The 13,841-nt window shown below is 41.1% G+C and overlaps 2 long non-coding RNA genes across 2 annotated transcripts in view; one reads left to right on the top strand and one right to left on the bottom strand.

The window, feature by feature from the left end:
* LOC309624983 overlaps positions 1-13,841 on the bottom strand; it is a 714,184-nt gene that overhangs the window by 666,209 nt on the left and 34,134 nt on the right. The gene's annotated exons all lie outside the window — the stretch shown is intronic.
* On the top strand, positions 4,761-11,217 carry LOC309627057. Its single transcript, XR_014243520.1, has 2 exons — positions 4,761-10,218; positions 10,568-11,217. It is a non-coding gene; the product is annotated as an uncharacterized lncRNA (long non-coding RNA).

Raw genomic sequence — 13,841 nt, 5'->3', positions numbered from 1 at the left:
AGCAGTGTGGCTGCTCTCCAACAAAGGATGAACTCAAGTAGATAAACACAGCAGAGCATGTGCCTCCAAAATGTCAGGAAGCTGAGGGTGGGGAAGACACATGTTCTTGCTGAACCCTAACTCGTCATGTGACTTGTGAAGGTCCCTTCTCTGAGCCTCAGTTTTCTCATTTGTAAAATGAGGTATTAGGACTAGATAATCTTTAAAATTCTTTCCAGGACTCTTCACTTATGAATCAGGTTTGGGTTTGGTTTTTCTGGGTTTTTTTTTAAGCTTCCACCACTATTTCCTGCTATGACAAGCTTCAGCACTACATCCAGGACCACAGCGAATGTCAGGGAAAATTGACTCTAGGCCCAGAAACGGTCCTGAGTTGATCATGGCGTCTCTCGATGCTAGGCTGGGGAGAAGGCAGCCCTTTCCTCTAGCTTAGGGCAGGGTAGGGACACCAGCTGGCAGCAGAATAAAGAATGTGGTTCTAACTCCATCCTTGTACTCCTTCCCCCTCTATTCCAAAGCTGCCTGAGGCAGTTACTGACTTAGGAAGAAGGTACTAGAAGCTGAAGCTCTTTCAATTAAAGCAGTCAACAAGTCTGACGGTGAGGGATATTTATTGAAAGAAAAGTAATAAATTCCACAGTGTGCCTGAACTACAGATTGCCTGCAAAATGGCCCATGTGGTATAGCTATATAAACTTTATTACCTAGTAAAATTTGTGTCTTAAAACTCTTAGCAAGAGCCTTCATTTGACTAAGTCAGACTTTTTTTCCCCTTGGCTGGCCCAGATAGAGAAGAATCAGTGCCATTGAATAACGTATTAGGCACTTGTTTTTTGTAGCAGATACACTCTTCTTTGTACTGTTCTAATGATTTGGCATATAACTTAACTGCCACCTGAACAAGGAAGCAACTGTTCATACTATTTTTATACAACTTAGCTCAAGATTCTAACTAAATTCAGGATCCTCTGATTCTTGAAAGGTCCTTTCCTCCTTTGGATCTTTGATGCTCTACCCTCTTTGGGGTTTTTTTTTGTTTTTGTTTTTTTTGTTTGGTTGGTTTTTATTTATTTATTTTATTTAGTTGTTTATTTATTTGGCTGCATTGGGTCTTCATTGCTGTGCACGGGCTTTCTCTAGTTGTGGCGAGCAGGGGCTACTCTTCGTTGCAATGTGCGAGCTTCTCATTGCGGTGGCTTCTCTTGTTGCAGAGCACGGGCTCTAGGCACACGGGCTTCAGTAGTTGTGGCATGCAGGCTCAGTAGTTGTGGCACATGGGCTTAGCTGCTCCACGGCATGTGGGATCTTCCCGGACCAGGGCTCGAACCCACGTCCCCTGGATTGGCAGGCGGATTCTTAACCCCTGCACCACCAGGGAAGTCCCTAGCCTCTTTGATATATATGTTTATATGATCAGCACAGTAATGATTATTTGAAGTTTGGATTTTTTTCTGAAATGTGTTGTCTATTGAGTTCAAATGAAATGCAGAGCAGTATTTCAACATCTCACTGGTCTTGGAATTTGGATTCTGGATGGCAAATCTAATATTTCTTTCTATTTTCTTTGAATTGTTAAGAGACCGTGTATGTGTGTTCTTTTGAATTTACAGTCAGCTCTGAAATTACAATGTAATAGCTTTAAAACGGTCCAAAGTGCCTCTAATGGGAATGAATTATAATGGAAAGTATCAAGAAAGGGACTGAGCATTATTTGGAATGCAGCTTTGTTTCTGTCTTGGTTTATCCTTTGCCAATGGCTCCATTAGGGTATCACTCAATCAGACTCTCTGCTGGATAGCAAGTTTACATTCATCCATGCACTAATCAGTCAAAGGACAGCAGAAGGCTCTACTCCTGGAGAAGCTTTCTATTTCATAGTTTTTAATTCCACCAATGGTAAAATGCCACGTGGGACAGATCCATCACTCTTTTGACAAAATGTATTTCATGCCTCTTCCCTTGCCTCTTTTGTAAGAGCTCCATTGATCATCAAGGCTAATAGCCTCTTCTAAATAAATAAGAAGATATTTCACACCACAGGGTGTGATGAAGTGAGGTGCTCCTTAATTCTTCAGCCTTTCAGAAGCACATGTTGTTTCTCTTGATTATTAAAAAAATGTAACAGTAATACTAATATAATAGTAATTATCACAGTTATAAAGTACTGATTACACACTGGACACTGTGCTAAATGCTTTACATACATGAGCTCATTGAACACACACACACACACACTGTAGAGGGCGGTAGTGTCCCCATTTGAAAGATGAGGAAATTGAGTCTTAGAAAATTTAATCAGTTTCTGAAGATCACATAAGGCAAACCAAGTGGAACCAAGTTCTAAGCCCTACTGATTCTGAGCTGGTGCTCTTAGCCAGTCCTATATTCTGCCAATAGTTAGAAAACATCTTAGAAAATAAACAGGTGACTTGGAATTAGTGTAATGAGGAAAAAAGCACAGTTGCTTAAATAGCTGTTTGAAGAATTTATTCAGGGAGAAAGCTGCCTTGATTATGCATATATCGTAATTTTTTTTAAAAAGTTAAAAGAATGAAAGTTTGCCATTTGCAACAACATGGATGGACTTAGAGGTATTATGTTAAGTGAAATAAGTCAAACAGAGAAAGACAAATACTGTATGATATCATTTATATGTGGAATCTAAAAAAATACAACAAACTAGTGAATATAACAAAAAAGAAGCAGGCTCACAGATATAGAGAATAAACTAGGGATTACCAGTGAGGAGAGGGAAAGGGGGAGGGGTAACATAGACGTAGGGGATTAAGAGGTACAAACTATTATGTATAAAATAAGCTACAGAGATATATTGTACAACACAGGGAATACAGCCAATATTTTATAATAACTGTAAATGGAGTATAACCTTTAAAAATTGTGAATCATTATACTGTACACCTGTAACTTATGTAATATTGTACAGCAACTATACTTCAATAAAAAAGATCAGATAACAAAAACAAAAACAAAGGATTTATTAGGTGCTTACTATGTGCCAGGCATTTTCGAAGTATTTTTCATTTCATTTCATTCTAACTCATTAGATCCTCGTTACAATTACCATTTTACATCATGACAATGATCATCTTACAGACAAGAACCCTGAGACAGGTAAAAGTGAAGTAATATGGGGAAACCACACTAGCAGTAAAGGTGGAGACTCAATCTGGAACCGGCTTGTTTGGCCCTAGAGTGCACCCTCTTAACACGACCCTCTGTTGCCTCTGCTTAGGGATTATGGACAGGTTTCATCATGAAAATAAAATCCTAGGGACAGAATCTGAATGAGCAAAAGCCAGACAATGAAACAGCTAAGCTGGGTCTGCATAAGAAATTAACAGGAGTTGTGGAATTTAGGAACAGGGCAAAAGACAAAGAGGGACCCAGAATCATCCAAGTCCAAAAGATGAAGAAGAAAAAGCTCAGAGGTGGGAATAGACATAGGACCATTCAAAAAGGAGATGTGTCATATTTTATTTTAAGCAGCTGGCCATGATGCACTGCTGAGTAACCACCCCATGACTCGCAGAGCCTTGAGAGGGAGCGCTTTGGGTACTAAGGGAACTGGGATGGTATCTGGCAGAAAGCTGCAGTAGAGAAAAGGGCCAGCAGGTAAGGAAGTAAATTGCAAAAGGTCAGCAGAGATGCCCAGGAGAAATAGAACAATCCTCCAAAGACCCAGAGATGAGACAACCCACCATAAACAGGATGGAGACTCTAGCCAATTTCACTCAGTCTTAATGGACAATCTCACTGCAACAAGCTGGAGGACGTGGGGACACCCAGAGAGCTGACATCTGGGTTGGGTTAGATTTAAAAGCTTCTGATTTCTAAAATTAAACACCATTCAGTAAGTATTGATTGATTGCCTACTGCACACCAGACCTTATTTAAGATACTAGGGTTAGAATAACAGTGAGCAAAACAGACTTGTCCCCTGCCCCACTGGAGCTTATAATCTAATGGGGAAGGCTTACAATTAAGCAATAAAATGCACCACGGTGTGACAAAAGGTATGGTACCTGGTAAGGGAGGTCCAGGTACTAGGGGAGCAGATAGCCAAGGTCCCTAAGCTAGTAGAGAAGTCATGATGCTTACCTTGAATTGAAAACCAGAGCAATGGGAGTTCTGTTTATACAGACGAAAGGAAGAGGAAGCACTGAGGGAAGTCGGGAAAGAGCCCTGCGCGTTTGGGAATGGACAGGAGTGCGTATCTGGAGCTTCGTACAGGGAAAAGGAAAGATAAAGGGAGTGGCAGCAAGAGATGAGGCTGTTGGGACTTCCCTGGCAGTCCAGTAGTTAAGACTCCTCGCTTCCACTGCAGGGGGAACGGGTTCGATCCCTGCTCAGGGAACTAAGATCCGCGTGCCCCGTGGCGCCGCCAAAAAAAAAGAGAGAGAGAGAGAGAGAGATGAGACTGTAGAAGGTACCTAAGGTCAGGTTTGTGGGTCTTGGAAGCCACAGTGAGAAATTTGGAGCAAAAAGAAGACAAAGTGTTAAACAGAGTAGTGATATGTTCAGATGAGAGCGACAAATTTCTTAAAAATTAGGTGACAAGGGCATTAAAGTTGTTTTCTTTTCCTGAGCTACAGGTCTGGGATGTTTTTCAGTTGATAATAAAGTTTTCACTCCTGCAATGAGATCTATTCCAGAGTCATGTCTACTGGACCCACAGTTATCACCCTTCCAACTGTTGTGTTGATTCAGATTCCCCAAAATTATTCTACTTATTTAGAATACAACCTCAGTGTCAGTCAAAAACTCTTCTAAGGACTTTGCAAATATTAACTCATTTAATCCTCAGAACAACTCTATAAGGTGAAGCCTACTATTATCCCCATTTTACAGATGAAGAAACTGAGGCTGATAGCAGTTATACAGCTAGTAAGTAGTAGATACATGATTCCAATCAGCAGACTGGCTTCATAGTCCATGCACTCAAAACACTACCCCACACAGCCTATCTGATTGATTTGGGGAAGACTGAAGACAAAATGGTCAGACATACTTGAGGCAATTCAGGATCTCCTCATTCTTGGCATTTTCCTGATGCCCAAACTGCTTGCACGGGAAGACAAGCAAGACCATGAGATGGGCGCTGATCCTGTCCATCTCAGCCTCCCCTTTCCCAGACCACAGCTCCTCACTAATAAAGTGTCAAGTGTGAGCAGGAAAAAAAAAAAAAAGACAAAATGGTCTAGAGAGAACACAGACCCAAGTAGGCACAACATGCAGTCGTCATTTGAACAAATGTTTATTGAGCCTGGGTCAGTCTGGGGATACAACCTTGAATATGGCCCGGTCCCTCCTGTCCCCCCTGGAGTGTCCAATCTAGCAGCAAAACAGACAATTACCCAAAATCACAACCCATGTGAGAAGAGTGATGAGCAAGGAGAGTGTTAGCACGTGGCGGTGGCCCTCTCACTCCCTCCGGGGCGGGGATGCCACCAGCAGAGAATTGCTGCAGAGGATGATGCTAGAGCTTCCACTGAAGGGTAAGTGGGATCTGACCAGCTGGGCAAAGAAGGAAGGAACATGCAGGTACATAGTGGTTTTGTCTAGGGAATAGCAAATTGTTCCGCTTGGCTAGAGATTGGGGATCTCTGGGCAGAAGGGCAGGAGATGGGACTGGAGAGGTGGGAAGTTCCAGGCTTATCTGAGCAGGACTGTCCCCTGATAAACACTCAGAGAACAGCCACGTTCTCAGAAAGCACACATTCTGCTCGTATAACCAATCAAATGGTAAGTATTCGTAGCCTGAGAACAAAGGCTCAAACGTCTCTGTGGATTTTAAGGTGTTTCCTTGGCCAGAAAGTTTTGCTAAAATCTTCCTCCCCTTGGACTTCCCTGGTGGCGCAGTGGTTAAGAATCCGCCTGCCAATGCAGGGGACACGGGTTCGAGCCCTGGTCTGGGAAGATCCCACATGCTGTGGAGCAACTAAGCCCGTGCACCACAACTACTGAGCCTGCGCTCTAGAGCCTGCGAGCCACGACTACTGAAGCCCGCGTGCCTAGAGCCCGTGCTTGGCAACAAGAGAAGCCACCTCAATGAGAAGCCCGCACACCGCAACAAAGAGTGGCCCCCGCTCACTGCAACTAGAGAAAGCCCGTGCGCAGCCACAAAGACCCAACACAGCCAAAAATTAATTAATTAATTAATTTTTTAAAAAAATCTTCCTCCCCAGGTCCTGAGTCTTTGCCCTAGGGGCCAATTTTGAAACTGCAACATCCCCCAAGTTACCTCACCTTGGACCTGGCATCCAAGTCTTGTGAGTAAATTGTAGATTATCCCATGTAAGATGGAGTAATACCTTATAAAAGGGTACCTACTCTACCTCAGGACTTCTGTCCCTCTGAAAAATAGCCGAACGCTATGCCAAGGATAAAAAGAAATCCCTAAATCCCAACACAATCATTTGGAAACACTGTATCAATTTCTGTCACATCAAAGATGCAGAGCAGTGTTTCAGACCTGCCTGCATGTGTCTTCAAAATACCTCCAAGCCACTGCGGGTTTTAACATCTCTCCTCTAATGGTAATAGTCAAAACAATTCTACTTTTTAATTAATTGTTCTGATTTTTTTAAGCATTATGCCTGTAAGAGACTTTAAGCCAAGAACGTAATTTGACAAACCTAATTACACACTTCATACACACTCCATACATAAATACATATGTATGTTCAAATGAAAAGGCCAGGTTGGAATTGAAACCACATAAGCATAAAATTAATTAACAGGACTTTATGTTATTCTCTACTTAATGCAAAGAGCTTTGCAATAACTTTTATTCTTGATGGCTTCCAACCACCCAGTGGGGAGTGCTAATATCATTTAATCACAAATACTGCAGATACAAGGGGGTCCATAGAGATTACAGGGTGGCTATGATTTTGTGTGAAGTGAAGCAGAATGTTGAGACAAAATCTAGGTAATTCAGGAGAGAGAAATGCTAATGAGGAAAAAAAAAAAGAGGACATCTATTCTAACCTCCCCGTTTTACAGGTGAGAAAACAGAGGTTCATTCAGAGAGAGTAGGCAGTTGACCTTCAGGTACATGGCCTGTGAGCAGAGAACCAAGGTCATAGCCATGTTCTCCAATGTCTGGTTCAATGTTCTTTCCAATTCTTTACTTGTCAAACTAGTCTGTACATGACCCCTGAGGGTCACAGAAGAGAGCCACCAAGGGCTCACGGTCACACCATAAAGCATGTGTATCATGTGTACTTGAAGACTGGAGGGGAAATAATATTATTTTATTTATGCAATCTTTATATCATTCTAATATTTGAATATTAGAACAATACAAATATAGTATGCATTTTAAATTTTTTAATTGCATGAGTGTTTTTCAAAATACAACAGGACACTTCACAGAAAGGTTGTGCTTTTGCAGAAGGCTCTTTGGACCCCCAACAGATTGTCCTAGGAAGCACAGTCCCCCTGTTCCCTGCGGCCCAGACACAGCAGTGCCTGCCCCAGGGAATCAGGGTGCCCCATGAACATGGACTGAGTTCTTCTCACTCACCCTCCCCCAGACCGGGTCTGACCCTGCAGAGTCTAAGAAGTGGTCTGGGAAAGGGCAAGCTTTGGGAGGGGCTAATCCCGAGGCCTGGGTCATCCCTCTGCAAAAACAGGAAAAGGAAAGAGGTTAACTTACAGGGGAAGTAGTAAAAGTGAGAGACAAACCCTTTGGGAGAGCGATAAAGCCACTGTTAAGTCTCTGCATATAAGAGGCAGCCTGCCAGAAGTGCTAACAGCCAGAAGAGCAGAGATATTTTCTGACACTCTAGTTATAAAGGCCTTGTATTTGCTCTTAATGGCAAAAAGAAAGGCTCCCTCCACCACTGGACATGAGGAAGACCTGAATCAGCCACCTGGCCAGACCCAAGGGACCATCCTACAGCAGGGTCTGGCGAGACTGTAGTTTAGGATGTAAGGGGCACGGTCCCAGGACAGGGTTGTCTCACTGCTCCCCTAGCAAGGAGGAGATGGTTCATGGTCATGGATCAAAGCCATTGTGGTCACTCAGCACCTCTTGGTCTTAGCTTTTAAGGCTCCTACTTGTACATTAGCCATACCATGCTCCGTGCTAGAGCTTTTCTCTCCCTTGCAGTTTCTCCCTGTTCTTGGCTTTAAGAAAGAACTTCCACTTTCCCCTGCAAACCCCTCCTGCCTTCCAGGTTTCAGAGGCTGTGTCTGTGAGTTTTTGTCTGTTTCATCTTCTGTTTTTGTTTCAAACTACTACTTCCATCTTGGTCATGTGGCTGCCCGTATGTGAGTTCTACCATGGCTTAGATCACTGCTAGATCCCACATAACAGCAGCTTAGTAACTTGTTATTCCTATTTTTAATCAGTTGTATTTATCAGGTCAAAAATTAAATCTCTTGGAAACATTTTTGCCTAGGGGCATCTCTTCCTCCTTTCTCTGTGATTAATTTTTCTCTGTGCATGTAATTTTTTAAAAGTACTTGCTGTCTTCCCAGAACGTTAAATGTGTTTGATTTTTTTTTAATTCTATTGACTTATCAGTCATAGAACCTCAGATATCACCAGTAAGGCAAATTATAATAGAACTGAGAAACAGCAACTTACACACTTTAGAAAGGCAGTTTAATCGGTGTTAGAATCACCAGGCTCAGAGGCACTGAGAACTGAGGGCAGGAGGGAGATGCCAAACTAAAAATCACAATTAAATGAAGCCTGCTTATTAAAACCTCCATTCTATGTCCAGGCACACATCTCTTGGCAGGAGACAAGGAATTTGGGGGAGAAACTGAATGGCGCAGAGAAAAGATCTAACAATCCTGATCTTTAAGGCTTCCCTGAACATAAGGTATGCTTATAACCTGATCACACTACAGAGTAGCCCACCTTATGTTCACAGAGTTTTCTATCGGCGTTTTTGTGCCTCACATTTAAATGGGAACAGACAACCAAAGATGATTAGAAATTTGAGAAAAGACTTCAGTATGGAAGAGTGAGATCGTAAAAACAAATAGAAAAGAAGAACTTGGAGGAAATGGATAAACTATAAGCAAAGAAAAAGAGAAATTTTTTTAAATCCATATTAAATGTCCTCAGTGAGTGAAAAGAATGTAGTGTGTTCAAGAAACAGAAACAAGAAGCTAATTTTTTTTAAATGAGGGCACAAGAAAGAGTTATTGGAAATTTTTAAATAGATATGAAAGCAAGAAGAAAAAAACTCAGTAAAATTTGGAATATGATCTCAGTCAAGGAAATCTCCCAAAGTTGAAAAAAAGACAAAGAAACAGAAAATAGGAGATGAGTAAGAAAATTAGAGAATTAGTTCGAGAGATCCAACCAGAAATAAGACAAGTTCCATTAAGAGAGAACAGAGGAAAACAGAGGAGAGGAGCCATCAAGGAAATAATACAAAAGGGCCCACAGTGTTCCAAGCACAGTGAATAAAAAAAGACTCAGACCAGGAATAAAGATTCTAAAATTTCCAGGAAGAAAAAAGGGAGGCGGAGTAAGGCAAAAGGAAGCATAAGATGGGAGAACTGAGGAAGAGCATACAACACACAAAGTGGGTGAAGATAAGTCCTGGGACATCAGCTGTGCGTCAAGCCTAGAACTCAACCCAGCCAGAGTGGAGTGGGAGGACAGAGCTGCAGCAGAAAGGTTGCCGAGGGAAACAGTGGAACCAATAGGATGAACTGTGTGCTTGAGCATTTGGGAAAAACTAGTAACAGCATTCAACAGCTCTATTAAAGCATTTGAGAAATATAGCAATAGGCACAGAGACAAAGGTAATAAAAAATGAGATATTAACAATTCCAGGAATAATAAAAAGAAACATAGATGGCATCTCATCATTTAATTGTTGACTTGAAATTTCACTGATTAAAAAAAAAAGAAATTTCACTGATTATCCTGAAATGTTATAGTCAACCTGAAAAAAAAATTAGCAAAAGAAAATAAACCTATCATATGGCTCATAGTGGCTCAACAATGCAAAATATTTACAATAGTCATAATAATGTAAACACTGGTTATTTAACCAAAATATGTGACATAACCAGGTTGCTTTGACAAAAGTAAAAATTAATTTAAAGTGAATTTTTAAAAGCTATAAAAAATAGTATGGTGTTCCTCAAAAAGATAAAAATGGAATTACTATATGATCCATCAAACCCACTTCTGGGGCTGTACTCAAAAAAATTGAAAGCAAGGTCTCTTTTCTTTTTTTTTTTCTTTTTATAAATTTATTTATTTGTTTTTTTTATTTTTGCCTGTGTTGGGTCTTTGTTGCTGTGCATGGACTTTCTCTAGTTGCGGCGAGTGGGGGCTACTCTTCGTTGCGGTGCGCCGGCTTCTCATCGTGGTGGCTTCTCTTGTTGCAGAGCATGGGCTCCAGGTGCGTGGGTTTCAGTAGTTGCCACATTCAGGCTCAGTAGTTGTGGTGCATGGGCTTAGTTGCTCCACGTCATGTGGGATCTTCCCGAACCAGGACTCGAACCCACGTCCCCTGCATTGGCAGACGGATTCTTAACCACTGCGCCACCAGGGAAGCCCCGCAAGGTCTCTTTTCAAAGAGATATGTGTATATCCATGTTCAAAGCAGCCTTATTTGCGTTAGACAAAAGGCAGAAGCAACCCAAGTGTCCATCAATGGATGAATGGATAAACAAAATGTGGCAGATCCATACAATGGAATATTACTCAGACTTAGAAAGGAAAGAAATTCTGACACATGCTACATGAACCTTGAAGACATTATACTACATGAAATAAGCCAGTCACAAAAAGACAATACTATATGATTTCACTTATATGAGGTCAAGTTCATAGAGACACAAAGTAGAATGGTGGTTTCCAGGGGCTAGAAGTACAGTGGAGTGGGAAGTTGTCCTTTAATGGGTACAGAAGTTTCAGTTTTGCAAGATGAAAAGAGTTTTGTAGACTGGTTGCACAACAATCTGAATGTACTTAACACAAATGAACTGTACACTTTAAAATGGTTAAGATGGTAAATTTCATGTTATGTGTATTTCAACCACAATTTTTTAAAATTTTTAAGGGAAAAGGGAAAAAGCAAGGTGGTCCAAAGAGTATAAGGTTTAAATTCAGAAGTGAAAAATTTTGATATACATAAAAGAGAGTTTTTATCTGGTGATGGACTTTAAATTTCACTAAAATGTTATTCCCAACGTGAAAAAAAAAATTTTTTTTAACAAATGCCTTTCTTTTCACACATTAGTAAAGCAGTTAAGAATTAAATGTTGTTGCTGTTTTGCTGTGGTTGTTGGTTTTAGTAATGTAACTTCACAAGTGTTATCATGTTTTAGTCTAATTCACTGTAATAAAATAGCACAAATCCAGGTGGTTATGATATGAACCAAAGTACAAGAAAAACTCCAAATATACCAAATATAGGTCAAATAAAGGAAATTACCTCAGTTTTACTATAAAAAGATAAAAACATAAAACAATATTTCTGATAAATAATAAAGCTCCTTTCAAATTGCACAGCTGCATATCCTTGGGTTTTGCCTAATAGCTATCCTGTCTGTAATTTTAAAAAAGAGGAAGAATCTGCAAATTTAAACAGAGGTTTCATTATATTTTATCTAGAGAAGCCATCAAGAACTGCAACTACAGCCCACTTGAGTTTCAAATATTGATTAAGAACCTATAACATACAAAGCACTGTGTGAGGGGGGAGGAGTGGGTGAGACCCACAGAAACTCAAGAAACTCATTCCCTAACCTTCTTTCAAGTAATGAAGCACCTTCCCTACGCCTAAGTTAGTTAGGGATCTTCTGGGTTTTTTTTTTTTCATTTTATTTATTCATTTATTTATTTATGGCTGTGTTGGGTCTTCGTTTCTGTGCGAGGGCTTCCTCCAGTTGGCGGCAAGCGGGGGCCACTCTTCATCGCGGTGCGCGGGCCTCTCACTGTCGCGGCCTCTCCCGTTGCGGAGCACAGGCTCCAGACGCGCAGGCTCAGTAGTTGTGGCCCACGGGCCTAGTTGCTCCGCGGCATGTGGGATCTTCCCAGACCAGGGCTCGAACCCGTGTCCCCTGCATTGGCAGGCAGATTCTCAACCACTGCGCCACCAGGGAAGCCCGGATCTTCTGTTTTAATCAGGTAACTCAATAGTTTATTTAAGTAAATGAGAGAAGGATCGGCCACCCAACCACCTAAAAAATAGATGGAGCCTGTATACCTTCTCCTCCAAAATATAACTGAAGATTAGAGTTTTATTCCATTCTTTTCAAAAACCGGACAGCTTCCCTCTGCCTAAAAAAGATATTCCTGGTTTTCTGCCCCTACTCTCTTGGGAATTCTTTGTTGTTCAGCATTTCAAAAATTTTTAAGTGACAGGTATATTTACATTTTCTAACCCTTTGGTTTAAAAAAAAAAAAAGGTAACAACTGCCCCATCACCTCCACTTTACCCAGACTCACACTCCTAGGTCCAGACCAGTTTTCAACTTTCAAAACCCTGACTTAAAAACAATCCAGTTACAGAAATGATTGAACGGATTCCTTTGCCTTTAGTCCCACTCTCCCTGTGGAAAGAATGAACAACCATATCCTCGTCTCTTTACTACCTAGGTGGCTTTGAGCATGTATTTTAAGCATTCTAAGTCCCAGTTTCATTATCTTAAAAATGAGGGAAATAAGTGTATTTCACAGGACTGCTAGGATGATATTTTTAAAGAAAATGTATGTAACTCCAACACAATGTCTAGCTCAAAGTAGTCACTTCATAAATGTCAGTTCCCTTCCCTGGGGATATAAAGCTCTTAGCCTGAACTATAACGCAATGTCCAAAATGCCCAGTCTCATGCCCTGAGATCAGAATCATCCCAGAATTCACTGTTGTTAGAATTTCAGGTTGGCGTAAGACAAGTTCATACCCTCCCTCTGTTCTTATCTCCTTGCAGGCCAGCTTCAGGGTAAAAGAGTCAAATGCCAGCGGCTGAGGGCTTGTGAAAGAACTCTGATACAGTAGCACCCAATGCTCCAGCAGCACCGACATCGTAGGACATCCAACAAAAGAAAGCCTCCTGCCCGTTCCCTGAAATTCTACGTATTTTGCCCTCAACAAAGAAAAGTGAAGAAGCCCACAAACCAAAACTCAACCTCTTCAGCAGAAATGGCCTTGACCACAGATCTTCTCTCCGTTGTCCCAAAGATCTCATACGATTCCTCTGAAAACCCTTTCTCCAGTCCAGGGCAAACATATTCACATGCCTTTGTAGCCACATTGAACCTCAACATTAACCAAAAAGACCACAGCACAACTCTATACCCTCATGACAAAGACCCACAGATTTTATTCATGTGAAACAACTGTAGAACACCTACTCTGTTCTCGGCACTGTCCTGAGCATTTTACAAATGATAACACATTCAATCCTCATAAATGATTAGGTAGGTAAGGTATATTATTAACCCCATTTTACAGAGGAGGAAACTGAGGCTGGGAGAAGTACAGTAACTGTCAGACAGACTGGTTTTAAAGTCTCTGCTCTTAACTACCAAATCATGCTGCTTCCTCATATAGCTCAAGGGCTCTAATCAGAGTTTTGATGTTCTAGGTCTTTCTGTACATATATCATTAACAACATCATCAAATCTATAGGCCCAGATAGACAATAACAGTTGTTATGCTACAGAATTAATTTGGGTACATGGATGCTGCAAATTACAGACAGAGGCTGGGATGTGGAGTCCAATTGACTTGGATCAAATCCCAGCTCCATAAATGGAGAGTCCCTGGGTTAACTGATTAACTACTATGAGTCTCTGTTTCCACACCTGTAAAATAGAGACCATAATGCCT

The sequence above is a fragment of the Balaenoptera borealis genome (genome assembly GCF_965194805.1).
Source record: "Balaenoptera borealis genome assembly, chromosome: 3".
Classification (NCBI taxonomy): domain Eukaryota; kingdom Metazoa; phylum Chordata; class Mammalia; order Artiodactyla; family Balaenopteridae; genus Balaenoptera; species Balaenoptera borealis.
Note: the sequence above shows the minus strand (reverse complement) of the source record. Positions and strands in the feature narration are given on the sequence as shown.